This window comes from Capra hircus, unplaced genomic scaffold, assembly GCF_001704415.2.
Source record: "Capra hircus breed San Clemente unplaced genomic scaffold, ASM170441v1, whole genome shotgun sequence".
NCBI lineage: Eukaryota > Metazoa > Chordata > Mammalia > Artiodactyla > Bovidae > Capra > Capra hircus.
This window is the reverse complement of record NW_017189572.1, coordinates 26,531-40,241: the sequence shown is the minus strand read 5'-3', so window position 1 is coordinate 40,241 and position 13,711 is coordinate 26,531. Positions and strand designations below refer to the sequence as shown.

Here is a 13,711-nt window from a genome sequence, read left to right as displayed (position 1 = left end):
TTTGGGTTATCTTTGCTATCACTACTCTGAATTTTTTTCAGGTAGATCGAAGAGGTCTATTGCTTCTTCGTTTATTTGTTCTTGTGGGTTTTTACCTTGTTCCTTCATCTACAACATAGTTCTCTGTGTTTGCATTTTGTTTAATTTACTATGTTTGAAATGTCTTTTCTGTGGGCTGCAGAGTCATTCTTGTTCTTGCTTCTGGTATCTGCCCCTAGTGGTTGAGTTTGGTCCAGTGGCTTGGGTAGGCTTCCTGGTATTCTGGTGGGCTAATCTGAATCTTGCCCCTCTGATGACAGGGCTGCATCAGGTGGTATATTCTGGGGTGTCTTTGAGATTATTATGACTTTGGGCAACCTGTGTGCTAATGAGTGGTCTGTGTTCCTGTCTTGCTAGTTGTTTGCCATGAGGTGTGCAACACTGGAGTTTGCTAGCCATTGAGTGGAGCCATGTCTTGGTATTGAGATGGAGACCTTTGGGGAAGCTCTTGCTGATTAGTATTTCCTGAGGCTGGGAGCTCTCTGACAGTCCAGTATCCTGGACTTGGCTGTCCTACCTCAGAGACTGAGACCTCACCCTTTCCAGAGAAACAAGATCCTGCAAGTTTCATGGTGCAGAAGAGGAAAAAAAAGGAAATGAACAAATTAAACCCCTAAGACAAAACTAGACAAAAACAGACAAATAAACACACAGAGAGAAAAACAGAGAAAACAAGAGAGAAGAGAGCAATCAAAGAAATAAATGAACCCACAATGTAAACCAACAATAAAACTAAACTAACAAAAACAAAACAAATCAAAAGCATAAAGCTAATTTAAAAAGGCAAAAAATGAATAAAATAAGCTCACAAAATTATAAAAAAGAAATCAAGTATAAGGAAATAACACAAAACTATGAGTAAAAATATAGTTAAACAGAGATTAAAAGAGAGCAAAAGAAAAAAAATAAGGAAGTAATGCATTATAACAAAAAAGTGAAGTAAAAATAGAAAAAATATATTAAAAGTAAAAAAAAGAGAAGAAAAAATTAGGAAAAAATAAAATATAATAAAAAAGAACAATAGAACAAAATAAAAATTAGTAGTAATAATTATATTCTCCCAGAACCTCAGCTGTCAGTGTCCTTCCTTGCTAAGTGAGTCAGAGCCAATCCCTGCCTTCCCCTCCAGTCCTCCAGTACTGTCTTTGGACCTGCTGTGGGCATTGTGGAGTAGGCTCAGACTTTGGCTCAGAACTGAACAGCAGACCCAGTTCTCGTGTGTATTTGTCCCCAGTGTCCACAGTTGTTAAACCTAGAACAGCTTCAATTGTGAGAACATTCATTATCTATTCAGATATTCCACAGATGCAGGTTTACCAATCTGATTGAGGGGATTTAATCCACAGCTCCTTCAGCTGCAGGAGAGGTTTCCATTCCTCTTCTTTGGTTGTGCCACTTCTGGAGCCCAGCTTTGGTTTTGGCCCCACCTCTGTGTGTAACCACACTTTGGTGTCTGTTTCCTGCCCAGGTGAGGGGGGGGGGTGAAAGCAGCAGATGATTAGGGCATACTTACTCAAGCCAAAGAGTGGGAGAGATATGACAGCCACATTTGGGACATGTGGGTAATGCCTGCAGTGGCAGAGACCAGCAGGAAGTTTGCAATAGCACAGGGCATGCCATGCACTTTCCTGAGTAAGTTGGTCCAGGATCATAGGACCTTTGGCAGTGGCAGGCTTCATAGTCTTCTGTAAAGGTGTGGGCAGTGACAGGAACTTTGTGGCAGTGATAGCAGCAGTAGCAGTCCATGTCTGCCTCTAGGGTTTGAGATAGTAGTCATGGCTGAAGTCTGCACCTGGAGCTCATGCAGGCAGTGCCCTGCTGCCTGTGAGCAGGCAGACCTCTCTCCTTGTACACCCCCTAACAATGGTCCCTTGTCTCTTTGATGGGCCAAGGCTTCTTTTTGGACTCCTCAGGCTGTCTTCACTCAGCCAACTCCCTCCTCTCCCTGGAGTCTGACCTCCAAAGCTCAAGCTTCAGCACTCAGTTCCTACCTGCCCTGGTGGGCAAGCAAACAAATATCTCAGGCTAGAGAGTGCCAATAGGCACTGACTCTCTGTGCAGGACTTTCCATTTTGCCCCCTGCACACTGCACTCTCTTCAGAAGCTCCAAAGCTCCCTGCCTCCTGTCTCTGCCAGTGAGGGGACTTCATAGTATTAGAAACTTTTCTTCCTTCACAGCTCCCTCCCAGAGGCTCAAGTTCCTTTGTATATATATTTTTTCTTTTTTCTTTTGCCCTACTCAGGTACGTTGAAGTATTCTTGCCTTTTTGGAAGCTTGAGGTCTTCTGCCAGCATTCAGTAGATGTTCTGTGGGAGTTATGCCACATGTAGATGTAATTTTGTAGTATCTCTGGGAAGAAGGTGAGCTCCATGTCTTATTCTTCTGTCACCTTGGAGGTTCTTTCCACTTGTTTATTTTTTATTGTGTTGCTTGGGGTTAGGTGGGGCTTCCCTGATTAGGTGTCCAAAAATCATTACTAAATCTACATCAAGGAGCTTTATTGCTGTTTTCTTCCAAGAGTTTCATGATTTCATTTCTTATATTTAAGTCTTTAATCCATTTTGAGTTAATTTTTGTAAGTGGTATAAGTTATAGGTCCGATTTTATTTTTTGCATGTGAAAATGCAATTATTCCAGCACCATTGATTGAAAAAGCTGTCTTTTCTCCATTGGTTCCTTTGTTAAATGTTAGTTAACCATATATTCTTGAGTTTATTTCTGGGCTCTCATTTGTGTTCTATTGGTATATGTGTCTGCTTTTATGTTAGTACATACTGTTTTGAAGTGTGATGACTCTTGCTTTATTCTCTTTTTTTTGTCATTTTCATTCATGATTTATTAAGTCTATTCACAAATGCTCAAACTATACAGAAGCATATGAGATACAGCATATAAGTCAAGATCCTCTTCTATATGCTGGCTTACTTTAAAGGGTCAAGAAGAAACATATTATTTACATTGAGATTATCTATTAGTGTGTACAGAAAGTTTAAATTAGCTGCAAGAAAATTTATATAGACATGCACCTGCCCATGCTATGATCTGATATTTACTGGGAAAATTATTTACAAGCTTCTCTTCTGTTTCTTTAAACATGATTAGCCAGATACAGAAGTTGGCATTCATAGTTAGTGTATTTCTCCTAAATACCTTTGTTGTGAAGTCCTGAATTTTTCTTTTCAAATGTTTTTTGTTTTGTTACTTTTGTCATTAGTCCTTTATTTTATGCATTTCTCTTTTTTTTAGACACATTATGCAAGGGAGATACCAATGAGGTTTTCAAGCTCTTTAATGCTTTCCAAAACCTGTATACTACTTAGATTTTACATTATTTCTGTTATTTCTCAACTTTTTAGGTAGCAACACCACAAATTTGTCATTGTTTTGTGTGGTAGATTCATTTTATTGGTTATACTGAAATGATTCCAGTTTTTCCTCGTTCCATTTGATGGATTATTTTTACTGTCTTCCTCTTTAGAGCTTGTGGAAGAAGCAAATGGGCTCATTTGGCAGGTTCCAGCTGTTGGAGATGGAGAAGGCAATGGCAACCCCCTCCAGTACTTTTGCCTGGAGAATCCCATGGATGGAGGAGCCTGGTAGGCTATAGTCCATGGGGTCGCACAGAGTCAGACATGACTTAGCAGCAGCAGCAGCTTTTGGAGAATAGGCTGCAGCACTTTTCTTCCTTGTGATTTTTGAAGAATCAAATGCATTTGCTTTTAATAGACCATCCAATTTCAGTGATCTTTTAAAAGGCACTTCGTCATTCTGGGACACACTCTTGTCACTGGATAAAATCACTGAGCAACCTCTTCCAAAAACAGAGAAACTTCTGAGGGAAACACTCTTGCTTTGTTCTTATTTCTAAAGGATTTCTTTGGCTATTTAGGGTCTTTTGCAGTTCCATATAAATTTTAGTAGTGCTTTGCCTACATCTTAAAAAATGCCTTCAGAATCTTAATAAAAATTGCCTTGAATATATGGATAGCTTTTTGTAGTATTGACATTTTAACAATATTGATTTTTCTAATTCATAAACAAGGGATTCCTTTCCATTTATTTGTATCTTCACTTTATTTCAATTTCTTGTAGTTTTTAGAGATCTTTCATCTCTTTAGTTAGATTTATTCCTCAGGTTTTTTGGATGCTATTATAAATGGGATCAGGTTCTTTATTTTTTAAAAAATAATGTTCTAGAGTAAATAAATGTTGCTAATTTTTGTGTGTTGATTTTTGTATCATGCTTTTCATTTGGTTGAATATTTAGCATTTATATATATATATATATATAAATATATAATCATGTCATCTTCCAATAAAGACACTTTTACTTCTTTCTATCCAATTCTGATACATTTTATGTTTATCTTGCTTGATTGCTCTAGCTAAGATTTCCAGTACTACGTTAAATAGGAGTGGTAAGAGTGGGCACGCTCTTGTCTTGTTCCTGATCTTAGAGAAAAAGCTTTCAACCATTTAACACCAAGTATATGGTATTAGCATGGGCTTCTCATAAATAACCTTTATTATGGTGAGACACACTCCTCCTATGCTAAATTTTTATGAATTTTTAAATCATAAATGAATGTCGAATTTGTTAAATGCTTTGTCTATTGAGAGGATTATATATTATTTTTTCATTCTATGAATGTGATGTATCATATCAATTGACACTTTTTTTCTAGTAGTGTCCTTGTATCTTGAAAAAATTATTCATTTTTTAATTGAAGGATAATTACTTTACAGAATTTTCTTCTTTTCTTTCAAACCTCAACATGAATCAGCCATAGGTATATATATCTTCCCTCCCTCTTAAACCTCCCTCCCATCTTCCTCCTTATCCCACCCCCTAGGTTGATACAGAGCCCCTGTTTTGGCTTCCTGAGATATATAACAAATTCTCATTGGCTATCTATTTTACATATGGTAATGTAAGTTTCCATGTTACTCTATCCTTACATCTCACCCTCTCCTCCCCTCTCCCCATATCCATAAGTCTGTTGTATGTGTCTGTTTCTCCACTGATGCCCTGCAGACAAATTCTTTGGTACCATCTTTCTAGATTCCATATATATGCATTCAATTCAGTTCAGTTGCTCAGTCGCGTCTGACTCTTTGTGACCCCATAGACTGCAGCACGTCAGGCTTCCCTGTCCATCACTAACTCATGGAGCTTTCTCAAACTCATGTCCATCACATTGGTGATGCCATCCAACCATCTCATCCTCTGTTGTCCCCTTCTCCTCCTGCCTTCAATCTTTCCCAGCATCAGGGTCTTTTCCAATGAGTCAGTACTTTGCTTCAGATGGCCAAACAAATGGAGTTTCAGCTTCAGCACGTGTCCTTCCAACGAATATTCAGGACTGATTTCCTTTAGGATTGACTAGTTTAATTTCCTTGCAGACCAAGGGATTCTCAAGAGTTTTCTCCAACACCACAGTTCAAAAGCATCAATTATTCTGTGCTTGGCTTTCTTTATGGTCCAACTCTCACAACCACACATAACTACTAGAAAAACCAGAGCTTTAACTATATGGACCATTGTCAGAAAAGTAATGTCTCTGCTTTTTAATATGCTGTCTAGGTTGTTCATAGCTTTTCTTCCAAGGAGCAAGTGTCATTGAGCTTTATGGCTGCAGTCACCATCTGCAGTGATTTTGGAGAGTAAATAAAGTCTCTCACTGTTTCTGTTGTTTCCCCATCTATTTGCCATGAAGTGATGGGAACGGATGCCATTATCTTAGTTTTCCGAATGTTGAGTTTTAAGCCAACTTTTCCATTCTCCTCTTTCACTTGCACCAAGAAACTCTATAGTTTCTCTTCATTTTCTGTCATGAGGGTTGTGTCATCTGTATATCTGAAGTTATTGATATTTCTCCCAGCAATTTTGATTCTAGCTTGTGCTTCATCCAGCCTGGCATTTCGCATGATATACTCTGCATTTATGTTAAATAAGCAGGGTGACAATATAAAGCCTCGACGTACTCCTTTCCCAATTTGGAACCAGTCTGTTGTTCCATGACCAGTTGTAACTGTTGCTTCTTGACCTGCACACAGAGTTTTCAATAGGCAAGTAAGGTGGTCTGGTATTCCCATCTCGTCAAGAATTTTCCAGTTTGTTTAGATTCACACAGTCAAAGGCTTTGGCATAGTCAATAAAGCAGAATTAGATGTTTGTCTGGAACTCTCTTGCTTTTTCGATAATCCAGCTGATGTTGGCAATTTGATATCTGGTTCCTCTGCCTTTTCTGAAACCAGGTTGAATTCTAGAAGTTCACAGTTCATGTACTGTTGAAGCCTGGCTAGGAGAATTTTGAGTATTACTTTGCTAACATGTGAGATGAGTGCAACTGTGTGGTAGTTTGAACATTCTTTGGCATTGCCTTTCTTTGGGATTGGAATGAAAACTGACCTTTTCCAGTCCTATGCTATATATATATTCAGTTCAGTTCAGTTCGGTCACTCAGTTTTGTCCAACTCTTTGCTACCCCATGAATTGCAACATGCCAGGCCTCCCTGTCCATCACCAACTCCTGGAGTTCACTCAAACTGATGTCCTTCAGTCAGTGATGCCATCCAGCCATCTCATCCTCTGTCTTCCCCTTCTCCTACTGCCCCCAATCCCTCCCAGCATCAGAGTCTTTTCCAATGAGTCAACTCTTCGCATGAGGTGGCTAAAGTACTGGAGTTTCAGCTTTAGCATCATTCCTTCCAAAGAAATCCCAGGGCTGATCTCCTTCAGAATGGACTGGTTGGATCTCCTTGCAGTCCAAGGGACTCTTAAGAGTCTTCTCCAATACCACAGTTCAAAAGCTTCAATTTTTCGATGCTCAGCTTTCTTCACAGTCCAGCTCTCACATCCATACATGACCACTGGAAAGACCATAGCCTTGACTAAATGGACCTTTGTTGGCAAAGTAATGTCTCTGCTTTTGAATATGCTATCTAGGTTGGTCATAACTTTCCTTCCAAGGAGTAAGAGTCTTTTAATTTCATGGCTGCAGTCACTATCTGCAGTGATTTTGGAGCCCCCCAAAATAAAATCTGACACTGTTTCCACTGTTTCCCCATCTATTTCTCATGAAGTGATGGGACCAGATGCCATGATCTTCGTTTTTTGAATGTTGAGCTTTAAGCCAACTTTTTCACTCTCCTCTTTCACTTTCATCAAGAGGCTTTTTAGTTCCTCGTCACTTTCTGCCATAAGGGTGGTGTCATCTGCATATCTGAGGTGATTGATATTTCTCCCAGCAATCTTGATTTCAGTTTGTGCTTCTTCCAGTCCAGCGTTTCTCATGATGTACTCTGCATATAAGTTAAATAAGCAGGGTGACAATATATAGCCTTGATGTACTCCTTTTCCTATTTGGAACCAGTCTGTTGTTCCATGTCCAGCTCTAACTGTTGCTTCCTGACCTGCATACAGATTTCTCAAGAGGCAGGTCAGGTGGTCTGGTATTCCTATCTCTTTCAGAATTTTCCACAGTTTATTGTGATCCACACAGTCAAAGACTTTGGCATAGTCAATAAAGCAGAAATAGATGTTTTTCTGGAACTCCCTTGTGTTTTTGATGATCCAGCAGATGTTGGCATTTTGATCTCTGGTTCCTCTGCCTTTCCTAAAACCAGCTTGAACATCTGGAAGTTCACAGTTCACATATTGCTGAAGCCTGGCTTGGAGAATTTTGAGCATTACTTTACTAGCATGTGAGATGAGTGCAATTGTGCGGTAGTTTGAGCATTCTTTGGCATTGCCCTACTTTGTGATTGGAATGAAAACTGAACTTTTCCAGTCCTGTGGCCACTGCCGAATTTTCCAAATGTGCTGGCATATTGAGTGCAGCACTTTCACAGCATCATCTTTCAGGATTTGAAACAGCTCAACTGGAATTCCATCACCTCCACTAGCTTTGTTCATAGTGATGCTTTCTAAGGCCCATGTGACTTCACATTCCAGGATGTCTGGCTTTAGGTGAGTGATCACACCTTCGTGATTATCTTGGTCGTGAAGATCTTTTTTGTACAGTTCTTTTGTGTATTCTTGCCACCTCTTCTTAATAGCTTCTGCTTCTGCTAGGTCCATACCATTTCTGTCCTTTATTGAGCCCATCTTTGCATGAAATGTTCCCTTGGTATCTCTAATTTTCTTGAAGAGATCTCTAGTCTTTCCCATTCTGTTGTTTTCCTCTATTTCTTTGCATTGATCACTGAGGAAGGCTTTCTTATCTCTTCTTGCTATTCTCTGGAACTCTGCATTCAGATGCTTATATCTTTCCTTTTCTCCTTTGCTTTTTGCTTCTTCACTCTTCACAGCTATTTGTAAGGCCTCCAAGCAAATTTGACCTTGTAATACGGAATGAAACAGGGCAAAGGCTAATAGAGTTTTGCCAAGGGACCACACTGGTCATAGCAAACAGCCTCTTCCAACAACACAAGAGAAGACTCTACACATGGACATCATCAGATGGTCAACACCAAAATCAGATTGATTATATTCTTTGCAGCCAAAGATGGAGAAGCTCTATAGAGTCAGCAAAAACAAGACCGGGAGCTGACTGTGGCTCAGATCATGAACTCCTGATTGCCAAATTCAGACTTAAATTGAAGAAAGTAGGGAAAACCACTAGACCATTCAGCTATGACCTAAATCAAATCCCTTATAATTATACAATGGAAGTGAGAAATAGATTTAAGAATCTAGGTCTGATAGATAGAGTGCCTGATGAACTATGGATGGACGTTCATGACATTGTAGAGGAGAGAGGGATCAAGACCATCCCCATGGAAAAGAAATATGTTGAGGTATGTTCCTTCTATTCCTGCTTTCTAGAGGGTTTTTATCATAAATGGATGTTGAATTTTGTCAAAGGCTTTCTCTGCATCTATTGAGATAATCATATGGTTTTTATCTTTCAATTTGTTAATATGGTGTATTAAGTTGATAGATTTGCAGATATTGAAGAAGCCTTGCATCCCTGGGATAAAGCCCACTTGATCAGGATGTATGATCTTTTTAATATGTTCTTGGATTCTGTTTGCAAGAATTTTGTTAAGGAATTTTGCACCTATGTAACACATCAGTGATATTGGCCTGTAGTTTTCTTTTTTTGTGGCATCTTTGTCTGGTTTTGGTATTAGGGTGATGGTGGCTTCATAGAATGAGTTTGAAAGTTTATCTTCTGTAATTTTCTGGAAGAGTTTGAGTAGGATATGTGTTCGCTCTTCTCTAAATTTTTGGTAGAATTCAGCTGTGAAGCCGTTTGGTCCTGGGCTTTCATTTGCTGGAAGATTTCTGATTACACTTTCAATTTCTGTGTTTGTGATGGGTCTCTTAAGATTTTCTGTTTCTTCCTGGTTCAGTTTTGGAAAGATATACTTTTCTAGGAATTTGTCTATTTCTTCCAAATTGTCCATTTCATTGACATACAGTTTCTGATAGTATTCTCTTATGATCCTTTGTATTTCTGTGTTGTCTGTTTTGATTTCTCCATTTTCATTTCTAATTTTGTTGACTTGATTCTTCTCCCTTTGTTTCTTGATGAGTCTGGCTAATGGTTTGTCTATTTTTTTTTGTCTTCTCAAAGAACCAGCTTTTGGCTTTGTTGATTTTTGCTATGATCTCTTTTGTTTCTTTTGCATTTATTTCTGCCCTATTTTTAAGATTTCTTTCCTTCTACTAACCCTGGGTTTCTCCATTTCTTCCTCTTCTAGTTGCTTTAGGTGTAGAGTTAGGTTATTTATTCGACTTTTTTCTTGTTTCTTGTGGTAAGCCTGTATTGCTATGAACCTTCCCCTTAGCCCTGCTTTTACAGTGTCCTACAGGTTTGGGGTTGCTGTGTTTTCATTTTCATTCATTTCTATGCATATTTTGCTTTTTAAAATTTTTTCTATGCTTTGTTGGTTATTCAAGAGTATGCTGTTTAGCCTCCATATGTTGGAATTTTTAATAGTTTTTTTTCCCTGTAATTGACATCTAATCTTACTGTATTGTGGTCAGAAAAGATGATTGGAATGATTTCATTTTTAAAAAAATTTACCAAGGCTAGATTTATGGCCCAGGATGTGATCTATCCTGGAGAAGTTTCCATGTGCACTTGAGAAAAAGGTGAAATTCATTGTTCTGTGGTGAAATGTCCTATAGATATCAATTAGGTCTAAGTGTTCCATTGTGTCATTTAAAGTTTGTGTTTCCTTGTTGATTTTCTGTTTAGTTGATCTATCCATAGGTATGAGTGGGGTATTAAAGTCTCCCACTATTATTGTGTTATTGTTATTTTCCCCTTTCATACTTCTTAGCATATGCCTTACATATTGCGGTGCTCCTATGTTGGGTGCATATATATTTATAATTGTTATATCTTCTTGGGTTGATCCTTTGATCATTATGTAGTGTCCTTCTTTGTCTCTTTTCACAGCCTTTATTTTAAAGTCTATTTTATCTGATATGAGTATTGCTACTCTTGCTTTTTTTTGGTCTCCATTTGCATGAAATATCTTTTTCCAGTTGTTCACTTTCAGTCTGTACATGTCCCTTGTTTCAAGGTGAGTCTCTTGTAGACATCATATATAAGGGTCTTGTTTTTGTATCCATTCAGCCAGTCTTTGTCTTTTGGTTGGGGCATTCAACCCATTTACATTTAAGATTATTATTGATAAGTATGATCCCATTGCCATTTACTTTGTTGTTTTGAGTTCGAGTTTATACACCCTTTCTGTGCTTCCTGTCTAAAGAAGATCCTTTAGCATTTGTTGGAGAGCTGGTTTGGTGGTGCTGAATTCTCTCAGCTTTTGCTTGTCTGTAAAGCTTTTGATTTCTCCTTCATATTTGAATGAGATCCTTGCTGGATACAGTAATCTGGGTTGTAGGTTTTTCTCTTTCATCACGTTAAGTATGTCCTGCCATTCCCTTCTGACCTGAAGAGTTTCTATTGAAAGATCAGCTGTTATCCTTATGGGAATCCCCTTGTGTGTTATTTGTTGTTTTCCCCTTGCTGCTTTTAATATTTGTTCTTTGTGCTTAACCTTTGTTAATTTGATTAATATGTGTCTTGAAGTGTTTTGCCTTGGGTTTATCTTGTTTGGGACTCTCTGGGTTTCTTGGGCTTGGGTGATTATTTCCTTCCCCATTTTAGGGAAGTTTTCAACTATTATCATGTATTTTCTCATGGCCGTTCTTTCTGTTTTCTTCTTCTGGGACTCCTATGATTTGAATGTTGGAGCACTTAACATTGTCTCAGAGGTCCCTGAGGTAGTCCTCATTTCTTTTAATATTTTTTCTTTTTTCCTCTCTGCTTCATTTATTTCTACCATTCTATCTTCTACCTCACTTATCCTATTTTCTGCCTCCGTTATTCTACTGTTGTTTCCCTCCAGAGTGTTTTTTATCTCATTTATTGCATTATTCATTATTGATTGACTCTTTTTTATTTCTTCTAGGTCCTTGCTAAATCTTTCTTATATATTCTCAATCTGTGTCTCCAGGCTATTTATCTGTAACTCCATTTTGTTTTCAAGATTTTGGATAATTTTTACTATCATTACTTGGAATTCTTTTTCAGGTAGACTCCCTATCTCCCCCTCTTTTATTTGGTTTGTGGGCATTTATCCTGTTCCTTTACCTGCTGAGTATTTCTCTGCATTTTCATCTTGTTTATATTGCTGTGTTTGGGGTGGCCTTTCTGGATTCTGGCAGTTTGTCGTTCCTCTTTATTGTGGAGGTTCCTACCTGTGGGTGGGGTTGGACGAGTGGCTTGTCAAGGTTTCCTGGTTAGGGAAGCTTGTGTTGGTCTTCTGGTGGGTGGAGCCGGATTTCTTCTCTTTGGCATGCAATAAAGTTCCAGCAGTGAGTTTTGAGATGTCTATGGGTTTGGTTTGTCTTTGGGCAGCTTGTATATTGAAGCTCAGGGCTATGTTCCTGCTTTGCTGGAGAATTTGCATGGTATGTCTTGCTTTGGAACTTGTTGGCTCTTGGGTGGTGCTTGGTTTCAGTGTAGGTATGGAAGTTTTTGAATGTGCTCTTATCAATGAATGTTCCCTGGAGGCAGGTGTTTTCAGGTTTTGAACTTAAGCCTCCTGCCTCTGGTTTACAATCTTATTCTTATAGTAGCCTCAAGAGTTCTCCATCCATATAGCACTGATGATAAAACATCTAGGTTAATGGTGAAAAGATCCTCCACACTGAGGGACACCCAGAGAGGTTCACAGAATTACATGGAGAAGAGAAGAGGGAGGAGAGAGATAGAGGTGACCAGGAGGAGAAGAGGGGAAATCAAAAGGGGAGAGAGCAGTCTAGCCAGTAATCACTTCCCTGTATGCTCTCTATGGTCGGGAACCCTCGGAGAGATTCACGGAGTTCCATAGAGGAGAGAAGAGGGAGGAAGGAGATAGAGGTGACCAGGAGGAGAAAAGGGAATCAAAAGGAGAGAGACAGATCTAGGCAGTAATCTGTTCCCTAAGTGTTCTCCACAGCACGGAACACACACAGAGTTTCACAGGGTTGGGTAGAGAAGATAAAGGGGAGGGAGGAGATAGAGGTGACCTGGGGGAGGAAAAAAGAGTAAAAAGGGGGAGAGATCAATCAAGCCGGTAATCACACTCCTAAGTAAAAATGGGTACTGAAGATTGGATTTTTAAAGTTATAAGTTTGATAACAAATACCAAAAAGACAAGATTAAAAATCTAAATTAGAGGTTACACTCTCACAAATACAATATTAAAAAATCAAAACAAGATCAGAAAAGTTACAAAAAATATATATGAAGTTTGGTTTAAAATAGGGTCTTTTTTTAACAAGGTAATAGTAGGTTATAAAAATGAAAATTAAAGGAGTAATAGAGGATTAAAAATTTTTTTTAAATGATAATAGTAAAAATATATCTAGAAGTTTCTCTGGAGTTGTTGTGGGCAGTGTGGTGTCAGTTCAGTTTCAAATAGTTCCTTGTTTCAGCTTATACTTTTCAAGATCTATAGCCCCCTTCCAATGTAGTCAGTGTTAACTACAGGGTTTTAATCTGTTGCTCCTGTCACTTCCAAGGCAGTTCCTCTGTTTATTTTGGCTTCTTCTGTTTGCAGTTCTCTTCAGTGCCTAATTTCTGCCCTGACACAAGGGGGCGAATGTGGTCACTTATTTAGGCTTACTTGTTCAGTTGTGCTGTGTGGAGGGAGGAACACTGCAAACAAATATCACTGGCATGTGTGGGGAGTGCTTGCAGTGTCTTGGCCACACTGGGTTTGCACCTGCTCATAGTGTGTGTGATTTTCCAGTCTACACTGCTCAGGCTTCAGATTGCTCTGCAGTGGAACTGTCTAAAGCAGCCCCTGGATTGCGTGCACTTCCCAGGTATAAGCCATTCAGGTTCAGGTTCTCGGGTACTCCACAAAGACGCAGACTCGATTGGGCCTGCATTTTGTGTCCTTCCCAGGTCCGAGCATCTCAGGCGACCAGGTGCTTGGCGAGTGCACTCTCCCCAGGTATGGTGCATCTTATCACCTCCCCGGTCCCAGCCGCTTGATTTCCTGGGTAGCAGCGGGCACGCCCTCTCAGGTGTGCCCTGTGTCTCTTCTGGGGAGCTGATCTCTGGCTGCCACCCTCCTGGCTGATGTCAATTGTCCAGAATCCCAGGGAGTCTTGGTTAGGAACTGGAAGCCTGTTTGAAGTTTGGTAGAGGATGC

General features: G+C 39.2%; 1 pseudogene; it reads right to left on the bottom strand.

Moving 5' to 3' along the window:
* Window positions 1-3,190: 3,190 nt before the first annotated feature.
* On the bottom strand, window positions 3,191-13,445 carry LOC108634535 (annotated as a pseudogene).
* Between the last annotated feature and the right edge of the window lie 266 nt (window positions 13,446-13,711).